Here is an 11,910-nt window from a genome sequence, read left to right as displayed (position 1 = left end):
ATCCCACTGTCACAAGGTGATTCTGGTGGTACACAGCAATCCGATACAGGGTTTCCGAGGTTGTAATTTTTTTTTTTTTAAAAGGAAAGATTTAAAAAATGAAATGTTCAAAAAGGGAAGATTTTTTTCTAAATTTATTTTGTGGAGAGCATACCACAGTAACATGGTTTCTGCATGTGCCATTTAGTGATCTTGGTGACTCTCTTGCAGCGGGGCAACCATTTGCACCTTCTCTCATTAACAAATACAGGAGGGGGATGGATAAAAGAAAAGTGGGTGAAGGGAGACATCGGTCAGTGTAAGACATGAAAAAATAATAACAATTTATAAATTATCAAGGGTTCATGAGGGTGGGAGAGGGAGAGGGGAAAATGAGGAACTGATACCAAAGGTTCAAGTAGAAAGAAAATGTTTTGAAAATGATGAGGGCAACAAAGGTACAAATGTGTTTGACACCAGGGATGTATGTATGGATTGTGATAAGAGCTGTATGAGCCCCAATAAAATGATATTTTAAAAAGATGAAGTAAATACACACTTGCTGTATGAAAAAAAATAGAATTGTGTTTGCATAAGCTGAAAAAAAAAAGCAACTCATGACCCCATAAGGTCTCCATCTCATCTTTCAGATATGAATTATAATTCATATCTGAATTATCATTTCAAATACGAATTCAAATGTGAATTCAAACATGAATCATCCCACGTAGACTGGTGTCAACATGGCACAATGTCCAGGTAGACAGACTGACTTGAAGATGAGGCTGCAAATTTTTATGAGAACAGACAGCCTCATCTTTTTTTCCAGAGCAACGGCTGGTGGGTTTGAACCGCAGACCTTGCGGTCACCAGCCCAACACTTACTCAATGGTGTCACCGGGGCTCTGACACCAACCACAGAGGGAGCCAGCTCAGATGCAAACCACAGACTCGAGCATGTTGAGCGCTGTCATTGCCACGTCCTCTGCTGCTGAACCACCCTTCAAACCTGAGGTCACTGCAGGTATACCCCTCAGTGCGGGCACTCTTGCTATCTGAACTCCCGAACTGAGTGGATCGTGGTGTTGAGGACAGCTGTCCTGGAAAATGTGTTCTAAATAGGGAAGTAAAGACAGCAATCAGAAGACACGAGATCCAGAAACCAGGGACTCCTGTGAAAGAAATCCCACAGATGATCACCAAAGGAATCCTGGACCTTCACCTGCAACAGGCCCCGTGCGCACAGAGCCACCGGCCCAGAGAGGAAAAGAATGGGTGATTCCAAAGATGGAATGGAAATCTTCAGTACCTGGTATGGCTGCTCTTACGTAAAGCTATCCCGAAGGCTATTAGAAAGTGTGGGTAGTATCGATTGTGATGAGTTGTACAAGCCCCCCAAAATGATTTATAAAAAAAAAAAGAGAGAGAGAGGTAGCAATTAGCAACACGTACGAAAAACACAATGCAGCTGATAACAAACAAACAAGTAGTGATTAACTTTAGGTCAAACCAAAAGAAAGGAAAGTCTAATTTTAGTAGACTACGTGGCTCAGCTCTGAAAGCAAGACATAATCATCGTACCACTGCACGCTGACTTCCTAAATGCACGTTGTTGTTATGCACCGTCAAGTGGATTCCACTGATGCCCCGTGGCCCTATGCCCAGCAGGACCAAGCACCATCTGCTCCTGCCCTATCCTTACAATCACTCCTACTGTTGCAGCTAGTGTGCTACTCTATCTCACCAAGGGTCTTCCTCTTTGTTGAGACCCTCCTACCAAGCCTGGTACCCTTCTCCTGGCCCTGGTCTGTCCTGACAACAGCTCCAAAGACAAAATGAAATCTCTCCATCCCCACGTCGAAAGAGCATCCTGGCTGTTCTTCTGAGACAGATGTGTTTGTTCTTCGGCAGCCCTGAACACCCGAAGTCAAAGGCATCAATCCTTGGGTCGTCCTTATTCAGGGTCCAGCTTTCACTTGCATGTGAGGCGACTGAAAATTCCACTTCCAGAGTCAGACACACCTTAGCCTTCCAAGTGACAACGTGCAAGAGGTCTTGGGTAGCTGATATGCCCAATGTGATCCATGGGTTGATTTCCTGACTGCTACTTCAATGGGTATTGATTGTTGATTCCAGGAAAAACCCCTGACAGCAGCCATCTTTTCTACGCTGACTGTGGTGCTGCCTCTTGGTCCAGTTGCGAGGATTTTGGCTTTCTTCGTGTTTAGGTGAAATCCATGTTGAAGGGTGTAGCCTGTGAGCGTCATCCGTAAGTGCTTCAGGTCCTCTTTGCTTTCAGCAAGCAAGGTGGCGTCATCTACATATCACAGGTTGCCGGTGAGTCTTCCTCCAATCCTGATACCGCATTCTTTTCCCCACAGTCCAGCTTTTCAATGAAGCATAGATACATGTATTTCAAACAGTGCATGGGAAATGGAGTTAAAAGATAATGGAATTTTTCCATGATGAAATTTTGAAGGCCCCTCCTACACACACACACACACACACACACACGTTTGTATGTGTGTGGTATATGCTTAGTCATTTTTCTATTGCTGAGGTTAACAAATTACTCAGTGGCTTAAAACAACTCAAATTTACCCTGTGCAGTTCCCAGTCAGTGCTGGTCCTCGCAAGCTGAGACATGGGGTTGGTAGGGCTGTGTGCTTCGGGAAGGTTCTAGAGGAGAATCCCATTTTCATGCCTTTTCCAGATTCCGAAGGCTGCCTGGGAAGTGCCTTTTTCACTGCATCCCCCCTCCCCCCAGTGCTATATCCCCTTCTCTACCTCCCCTGTCTGCCCCCCTTTCATTTAGAACAGTGGTTCTCAACCTTCCCAATGCTACGGCCCTTTAACACAGTTCCTCATATTGTGGTGAATGCCCCCCAACCATAAAATTATTTTTGTTGCTACTTCATCACTGTCATTTTGCTAGTGTTATGAATCGGGCGACCCCGTGAAAGGGTCGTTTGACCCCCAAAGGAATCACGACCCACAGGTTGAGAACTGCTGATTTAGAAGGACCCCCATGCTTACCTTGGCCCACCCTGACAATCCAAGATCACCCTCTCGTCTCGGGATCTTCAACTTAATCACACCTGGAAAGTCCTGTGACACCGTCACAGGCCCTGCAGAAGAGGACCTGGGCGTCTTGGCAAAAGGGAGGCATTCTTCCACCTGGTTGGCCAGGTAAGAGAGCCAGTTCTCACCTTCTAAAGAGACAATCAATGGGGATTTCCTAACTCTGGCACATCACACATATGCACATGGAGCACAGACATGGTGGGGTCTAGTGGCTGGGAGAATCCGCTGAAAGAACGGAAAGCGGCTGCCTCGGGGAGGACGAAGAGGCTGGCAGTAGATGAGCAGCCACTGCATTTGCATTTTGTTACAGGCCTTTCAGGCAGTTTGATGGCTTCCACCCTATGCACAGAGCACTTGGAGAAGGTGTATGGACATGATTTTTCAAATCCACCCACCCATCAGGAGCTGCCCTTCCACGCAGTTCTAAGTCCTTCCCCCCTCTGTCCTTGCATGAAACATCACGTCCCACAGAGTCACCACGATCTGCGCCTCACGCCCACCCCGAGTTCCATCACCGGCTACAAAAGTGGTGGTGCCCTCCCCCGCCCCACCCAGAATGTTGACTTCTCCAAACACATCATTTCCACCAACCCGCGCCCATGAGCCACTTGGAATGCAGCCTTTACACTCCTCCAAACTGCCGTGTGCATGACGGGGCTGCCCACACCCCTAACTCCCTCCGGCTCCCCCACATATGACTACAGAGTCCCAACCCAACCAGCTTCAGGAGCCTCTAGCTGCTTCTGCCACGTCAGCTCCCACCAGCAGTGCCACTGCATTGTCCCCAACACCGTCACCACCCCCTGCACCCACCCACTCACACCTCATCGGCAGCACTGCCCCAGCAGACCAGCCCCCATCTGCTCCCCATCCCTGTGCCAGCCCGCCCCACACCAGGCTGCCATCTCCCGGACCCAGCTCAACAAGGGCCCACTGACAATTACCGTCTTCCAAATACAAAACCATAATTGCCCATAAGCCGAAACCCCATGCTCCGCTGGGAACAACCCTGCTGTTGTCTCCAGTAAGAGCGTCTTTCTCTCCGCAGCAACTCTATCCAAATCACCCAGATAGTGCCTGGCCATCTCTGTGAGTAGCCCTCCCTCCCTCTCTCTGCAGGCTACCTGTCTTAGGGTAGACTTCAGTTACTTTGTTTGGTCTCTCTGGCTCCCGGCTCCCCGCGTCCACTGGAAGACATGCTCCGTGGGATCGGGGCAGTGGGTGAGCCGACCCGGCTGCCCACCCCAGCCACAGCGTGAGCAGGTGACTAGACTGGGCTGATCGGAGGCCTTCCCAGAACTTTATGCCCAGACTTTGGAAAGAGGTTAAGCCGGTAGGATGTGAGTCAGGAGCTGCTGGCTACTGTCTCCCCCGTGGGGACGAGTTCGAGGAGACTTTGCTGGAGAATAAAGAACCTGGAGGTAAAAGTAGAGGACCGAGCTTTGGAGCCATTTGGAGGGGGGCCCTAGAGCTACCTGACCCCGGAGGCAGGGACATCCCTGGCCCGCCCCCCACCCCCCAGTTGAGCCTTTTGCTGCTTTGGGTGGGCGGGCAGTCTGTGACTTGTGCTAGTATAAGCCCGACTGACCCCAATCTCTGTGTCAGGAATAACCCCCTCAGAGGAGGCAGGGCACAGAGTCAGATGTGCGGTTTGCATTCCGACTCTGGCCTCACTACTCAGCCGCAGTGTGATCGGAGGCTGAACCGTGCCACGGTCTCCTCACCTGTAAATCGGGGGGAATACCACTGCTCACCGTAAAGGCTGTTGTCGGGACGGAAAGGAATCGCATTAGAAATGGTGACAAGGCCTTTTTGGTCTCGGGCGCAGAAGCGAGATGATGAGGGGTACGTCATCCTTGGGAAAGTGTTGCAGTCAGACGCACACCTTGTGCCGCTGCTGTGACTCCAAGGCCTGCCACCTCCAGAAGCCGACCTGTGGCAAATGTGGCTGCCCAGCCAAGCGCAAGAGAAGGTAGAACTGGAGTGCTACGGCTAAAAGGCGAACTACCACCGGTACTGGTCGAATGAGACACCTAAAAATTGTCTCCCGCAGATTCAGGCGTGGATTCCACGAAGGAACAACAACTAAACCCAAGAGGGCAGCTGCTGCAGCGCCAAGTTCATCTTACGGATTTCAACATTTAGTTGTGCAATAAATGTTCTCGTATTAAAAATGCCAAAAAAAGAAAGAAAGACATGGTGACAAGGACCAAGTGGCACAGAGTAAACGCTCCCTGGCTCTAAACAGTGACTAGTCTCTGCCTGACCCAGGTCTCAGCAGCCTGTCCTTTCCTGAAGGCCCCCGTGTCCTGTGACTGCCCATCCCTCCAGCAGCAGGAACACGAGGTCAGTGCCCTCTGAGGCATCAGGTCCTGTGTCAGAGAGCCCAGTCCCGGTATCTCTCGGTACCCGCACACCACACACAGACCCTCTGAAGTGAGTGGGGCTTGCTCTGCCCATTTGCCACATGAGAGCAGGGAGCTAGTGGGAGGTCACTAACCTTGTGATTAGTAGCCCTACATTTATAATACAGTGCCAGCAGGTCTCCTTTTCCAACACTAACCCACCCACAGCCAGCAAGTTGCTTCTGACTCAGGGTGACCCCATGTAGGATTTCTGAGGCTCCAGATCTCTTGGAAATATAATCAAATCAACCTCAAATTCATTGCCATCGAGTCAATTCCAACTCCTAGCGACCTCCCGGGAGCAGGTTAGTTTCTTGGACTAAAGTACGGCTAAATAAGAACAGCATGCATCTATTCCAACTCCCCTGTAGGCTGTTAGAGATGTCTAGAAACAGATCCTGATTGCAACCTAGGACTTGTCTCTGGATGGTTGGAAGGAGCTGAAGTTGTTCTCTAGGCACAGAGGAGCCCAAGTTTCCAAGTGGGCAGTCAGAGGGACTTCCCACATTACGGCACTAGGCCACCCGGCTGAGTCCTGGGGAGAGTGGGCCACGTGGTCCCTCATGGGGTCTGCTGCCTCCCCACTGGCTCATAGGCCCGCATCTGTGCGTTTCTCTAAGTGTTCTAGACTACTCTAAGGAATGGCCCACATCTGCCAGCTCCAGACCCTCTTCGCTTAACCACTGTCTCTCGCCCCTGGTCCCTACCCAGTACCTCTGAAAACAACCAACTTTGAAGACCTTGATCCAAAGGGGAAAATGCTTCCACCAGGGGACACAAAGATAGGCCTGCTGGAGAACAGGAATCCACCTTGCGATTTTGGATCCCACGGACTCAACAGACCAAAGTGGCATTACTCCACAGGCTGGAGAGATGGAACCTGGTCACCAAAGAGAAACTGGGGTACTGCTAGGGGACAAGGGGGATGGTTTCTGAAACCCCAGGGCTTCTCTTCAGTGCCTCTTAGAATGTCCATGGCGAAGAGTAAAGGTACTAGAAAGCTATAGCAATAAGAATACGAGAGAGAGAAGGAGGGGAAAAGGGAGGGAATAAAGAAGGAAGACACAAGGAAACAGAATTCAGATCCTTAGGTTTGGGTCACTCCACCAATTAAAGAACCCTGACCAGCTGAGGTTCTGGCTAAGCAGGGAAGAAATGTAGAATAGAAAGGAGGAAGCCATGATTTTCAGGTATGGCTTTGTGATCAAGTGTAGAAATGAGAACTGCAGTAGCTTTACATATGTCCTAATTACTTGACGTGTGTGTATGGTAAAACACTTTTTTTCCTCCCCAATATTTTATATTCATATATAAATTGTTGGAAGTTAACTTTATCATTTATTCTTTGGGCAGCAGGATATTCACTGAAAACATGATTGACTTTGAGAAGTTATTACTGTAGCTAGCAATTGATAGAATGATTACTGGGACTCAGCATTTGGGAGGAAAGGTGAGGGCAACTGTGTCATGTTAAATCAAAATATAGACTTATCTTCTTGCTCAAGAGTTCAAATGTATGTAGAAGGATACAGATGGAAGTGGTGTGCCCAAGGGGGTAGACTGTGCTAGCTATAAATTTATTCACCCTTCATTGTCTGCTCTGTGAGAATGGTGATGGGCCCTTTCAGCTAGACCCAATCAGATGCCAGTTACCACTCTGAAAGACCACTAACTCAAGACAAGCAGAGCTATTTCGGTGATGTGAGTCCCAGTGTGCTCCTTTGCTTGGCTGAGGAAGGGAGACATTTTCTTTCACTGTCAGATATATTCCATCTCTGTAGTTGCACTGAACAACTTTGACAGTCAGCTCTCTTGCTCTGGACACCACGTCAGGCTCGCCTTCAGCTCACCTTCAGTTCTTCGGACTTGAGCCAGCAGCCTATTGCCAGACCAGACTCACCAGTTTCTGCAGCTTCACAAGTCAACAGCCTGATCTGGTGTGAATGGAAATCCCCCAGACAGACATCGAAACTACGGATTTCAGACTTGCCAGCCACCACAACCACGTGAGCCATTGACTTCCTAGATGGTCTGTGAGTTCTGGGAGACGCCGCAGTGAACTGAAGAACCTGGAGGTGTGAGGACGAATACTGAGGCTGGGGATGAGTGGGTGGCGGATCTCACGAATGGTGGAGTGGTGTAGCATTTTGGAAAAGTTGGACCTAGGGGGTCTATTAACCTCCACCTCACTAGGACTGACCTGATGCAGCTGCTCCTAATGGAACTTAGCTTCCCTTTGCTATCTGGCTTGACTTTAAGCTTTGCCAAGTAGAGGGCACTGGAGCGAACTTACAGGAAGAAGGAGTTTGCCTTCCTGGTTGGGGTGTGCTCTCTCGGAGGGTTTCTGCATGTGGGCAACCTCCAGCCTCCAGGCTCTTGCTGCATGAGCAGCTTCCCCGAAACCCTGCTCCCACCTTGAAGTTAGCTTCCGAAAACGCCAAGCTCCTGCAGCCCAGGCGCCTCTCCAGCCGTGTGGCCTGCGCAGCCTCCAGCCCCCAACTCCTACAGCTTCCTAGGGCCCAGCTTCTGAACTGCTCGTGCCTGTATTCCGGAGGCTTTCCCAGCACCCAGCACCTGCAGTGAGGGTGCTTCCCCAATGTCGGGTGCCTGCAGCACACAGCTTCTCCAGCAGCTGGCTCTATCAGGGAATGGCAGGCGGCGGCAGCCAGCAGCTTGATCCAGCAGCCCTCTGGGGTGGCTTACTCACAATGTACCTTTAATGGGGACACCTCCCCATGGATGACTTTCCCTGGCAACCAAAGGGACAGATGTCCCATCCGTTCTAGAGAATTTCCCATGAGTTCTACACCCTACCAACTTTCCTGCCATCCTGAGCACAGTGGCCGAGCCTTCTCTGACAGAGTCCAGATGTTAGCTCTAGGGGTCCCTTCCTTGGACCCTCTAGCTCAAGCCTATGGGTAGTGGCTGTTTCTTATATTTGCTCTTCCTGTGCCCTTTGGAATTCTCGTTACTTCTTAATAACTTAATCCCTCATTACTCAACATCCACCTCCCCCAATTATGGTTAATAATTCCTTGTATTAAACTTGCCTTATTCAAATTACCAGGCACTTTGTCTCCTGAATGGACTCGGACTGACACAGTCACCCACGGTCTCCTGGGGTCTTTTTTCCATCCTCAGGGTCCCCGAGCCCTGTTCTAGCTCCCTTCCAGGGAAGTGTTCCCTGGGTCACGCCCATATTCAGCCGTTGTGCATTGAGTGCCATTGTCGGCTGAAGCAAAGCAGCACTGGGGTGAACAGGAGACCCCTTCTTCTTGGAAGCTCACACCTAAGGAGATTCTCCAGCACGCTGGCCACCCTCCCCACCCCCACCCCATGGCCACTCCCTTAGCAATGGGTTCCAGATTCTCTCCCACTCTCAGCCCCCCCTCCCTCCAGCTGCCATGGGGTCACTCTGCCTGGAGCTTGTCTCTAAATTCTATTCCTCTGACATATTTGGACTTAACCTAGACCTCCTGCCACGAGGAGCGCCATCTTTCCTTAGCTATGGTCATCCCGCCTAGATGACTTGCATCCACCAAGGCTCTTCGAGGGCCGGGTTCCTCACCTGTGTGGAAATGGCACCTGCTGTCGACCCTGCTGCTGGAGCTCCCAACCCTGGAGAACTCAGGCTCCACTTTCCCCCTGCACCCCATGTTCCTGCAGGCACCCGAGCCTCAGGCCTCTCCACTCCAACCCTCTCCTCCAGGTGGTCACGTTGTCACAGGTCTCTCCGCCCCCCAACCCCTTTCCTCCTCCTCAGTCAAAACCCTATGAAGCCTTTGTACCCACAGCAACAAATCAATGATAAAAAGAAGCCCACACTGAACCTAGGAAGCCCGAGGACAGTGTCCCTACGATAAGGTGACCAGACGTCCAGCTTTTGGCGGGACAGTCCTGATTTTTGGTTTTTTTAAAAAGCCCCAATTTTTGGAAAGAATGCACAACGAGCTAGGGTATATGGTTTTTGGCTGCCATGTGGCTATTTCACCAGGATATGAGTTTTATCAATGGTGTCCCACTTTACCAATGTTAAAATCTGATCACCTTACCCTACGACCGACCGTGGTGAGGGATGCTCACCTCCGTGAACACACGACAGCCCACTGAATTGCACAGTCGTGGGCGACCTGGATGGCATGGGAGTCAGTGTCTAAAACGATGATTCAGAAAACCTACGATACCGATGGTTTCCGCGGACCAACCCCTCCAACCCCCGTGCCCTGATCTGCCGCTGTGGGCTCTCTACAGTTTGGTTCTGACCCAGTGTCCAGTTGTCCCAGCTGACCCTGAATCCAGTCACTCTCACAGCCCCAAAGTCCTCAGCCTCCCCTGTGTGTCTCTAAGTCCATGCTCACAAAACTCCCTCCTCTGTGATGGCGGCCTCTCCCAGAGTGCCCACGCAGCCTTGGTGCCTCCGTCCACTCCCACCTCTGGATCCCCTCCCACTTTCCTCTCCGAAGCCCACCCAGGGGGCTTGGAATCCATGTCTGCAGTGTGGAAATTTAGCGCTGCACAAATACACGTGTGAACGCATCTGCTCTCATCTGGCACCCCTGCGGGTCCCCCCGCCCCCACCGAAGCCCACGGGGCCAACCGCCCCTATCTCCTGTGGCGGGTGACCCTGGAGGCAGAGAGGACTGTGTGGAATCACTCCCAGGCAGCTGCAACATCCCCAGCACAGTGCTGCGGTGCCTAGAGTGACCCCCCACAATCCCCATTCCAGGGGTCGCCTGGCAGAGTCCCCAGGGGGCTGTGACAGTGGATGGCCCTCCTCAGGAAACTCCTAGGCATCCACTCCACCCTGTTCAGGCCACAAGTCCACCCTGTGCACTCACCCACACTGCCCTGAGATCCCCACGTCATGGGGGTGGTGAGGGGCCCAAGTCAGGGTGCCAGTGACCCACCTTGCAGGCCCCCTTGGGGCCCAGTTCTTGGCTTCCTGCGAGCTCCCTCTCCCCACATGCCCATGCACTTGTCCTCTACCCCCACTGTGCCCCATCCCCCGCCCCACTGCCAGGTCCAAGCCACCCAAGTGACTGACATCAATCAACCACCAGTGAACCCTCCTGGGTCACAAGAAGGCGAGCACCTTGGGTCTCCCCCGGCCTGGGAACAGGCCTCCTCCTGTGGAAATATAAGCTCCCAGCTCTACACTGCCCCCTCCCTTCAGTAAAGCAGGAAGGAGCCTGCTGCAATCACAACTTGGCCTTAGTCTGCTTCCTCCTCACCCTTGGCCGCAAACAACACATCCATTCGTGCAGAGCCGGGGTCGGGGGGTCGGGGAGTGCCTTCAGAGATGAAGAGGAGTCCCAGGTGTGGAACAGCACATCTGGGAATCACTGTTCCCTGTTCCCAGCAGCCCCAAGACACAGGCCTGGGCCGGCCCCATCTCAGTGAAGTGTAGCCACCTTCTAAGCTCCCAAGGGTGGTTTGGCCAGCTCCAGCATCAAATCCTGGCCCTGCCACTCAGACACCCTGGCTTCAGTTGACTCATCTGTAAAATGGGGTGAGCGGGGAAAGGGGGGGGCTTGCCTCATCGGCCTCTCTGAAGCTGTTCCTGGTCCAAGCCGCGTCCTTGGCACCTGGTAGGCCCTCCAAAAGTGGCTATGCCTTGGTTTTTAGTTGTTGCTATGCGATTGCTTTGGCCCAAAAAGGCAATCTAGACTCTGCCCCAGGCCCACACCCAGGTATCCCCAGGAATGTGCTCACCAGGAGTCGCTGCTGCTGGATGCGCCCCACTCTCCCCGACCACCCTGCCCCAAGCCATGGAGAACCATTTTACCAGGGACTCCGCACCTGCCAGGGTGGCTGTAGGAGTCTGTTCCAGTGAAACAACACCCTCCTGCCCCCCCCTCCCAACCCCCCCACCCCCAACACAGGCACACACGCAGCACACACCACACACCGCACTGCTAACCTTCGGACTCAGAGGAACCCAGGCCAGGGTGAGCCAGGGGCCTCACCACACACTTGGCCCCTACGATATGGGCCCCAGAGGCCTTTGCAAACCAGCTTGGGAGCCTCCTCACCATTCATGACATCGTTGTGTGAGAGAGTACAAAACACCACCTTCTGAACAAACATTTGCCACGGAGTTCCGTCCAAAGCTTCGACCTGCCCGTGCTTGGAAAGTAATGGCGCAAGGAGAGCAGACTGCACCACCATGGTCTGCCTCTGCAAAATTAATACCAGTGATCGAAACGGCTCGGTGAACAACGGCCATTCACCCCCACACACCGTGCAGCATGACTGCGCCAATCATGAAGGCGATGCCTCATGAATTCGGCTGTACGTTTCCTCGGAGGACACTGCCACACCCTCCCTTCAGGTAGGCCCGGCTTCCAGAAGGCCACTCGCATGGCATGCTGGCCTATGGGCCTGCCCACAACCAGAGAAACGCGCAGTCCCTACTCGCCCCCATGCCTGACCAGAGCCAGCC

General features: G+C 52.2%; 1 protein-coding gene and 1 pseudogene across 1 annotated transcript in view; one reads left to right on the top strand and one right to left on the bottom strand.

Moving 5' to 3' along the window:
• The window catches only part of DNMT3A (DNA methyltransferase 3 alpha), a 110,308-nt gene that overhangs the window by 86,514 nt on the left and 11,884 nt on the right, over nt 1-11,910 (bottom strand). The window lies entirely within an intron of this gene.
• Nucleotides 4,899-5,219, top strand: LOC115868309 (annotated as a pseudogene).

This window comes from Echinops telfairi, unplaced genomic scaffold, assembly GCF_000313985.2.
Source record: "Echinops telfairi isolate 266 unplaced genomic scaffold, ASM31398v2 ScPeMD7_9;HRSCAF=40, whole genome shotgun sequence".
NCBI lineage: Eukaryota > Metazoa > Chordata > Mammalia > Afrosoricida > Tenrecidae > Echinops > Echinops telfairi.
This window is presented reverse-complemented; position numbering and strand designations above follow the sequence as displayed.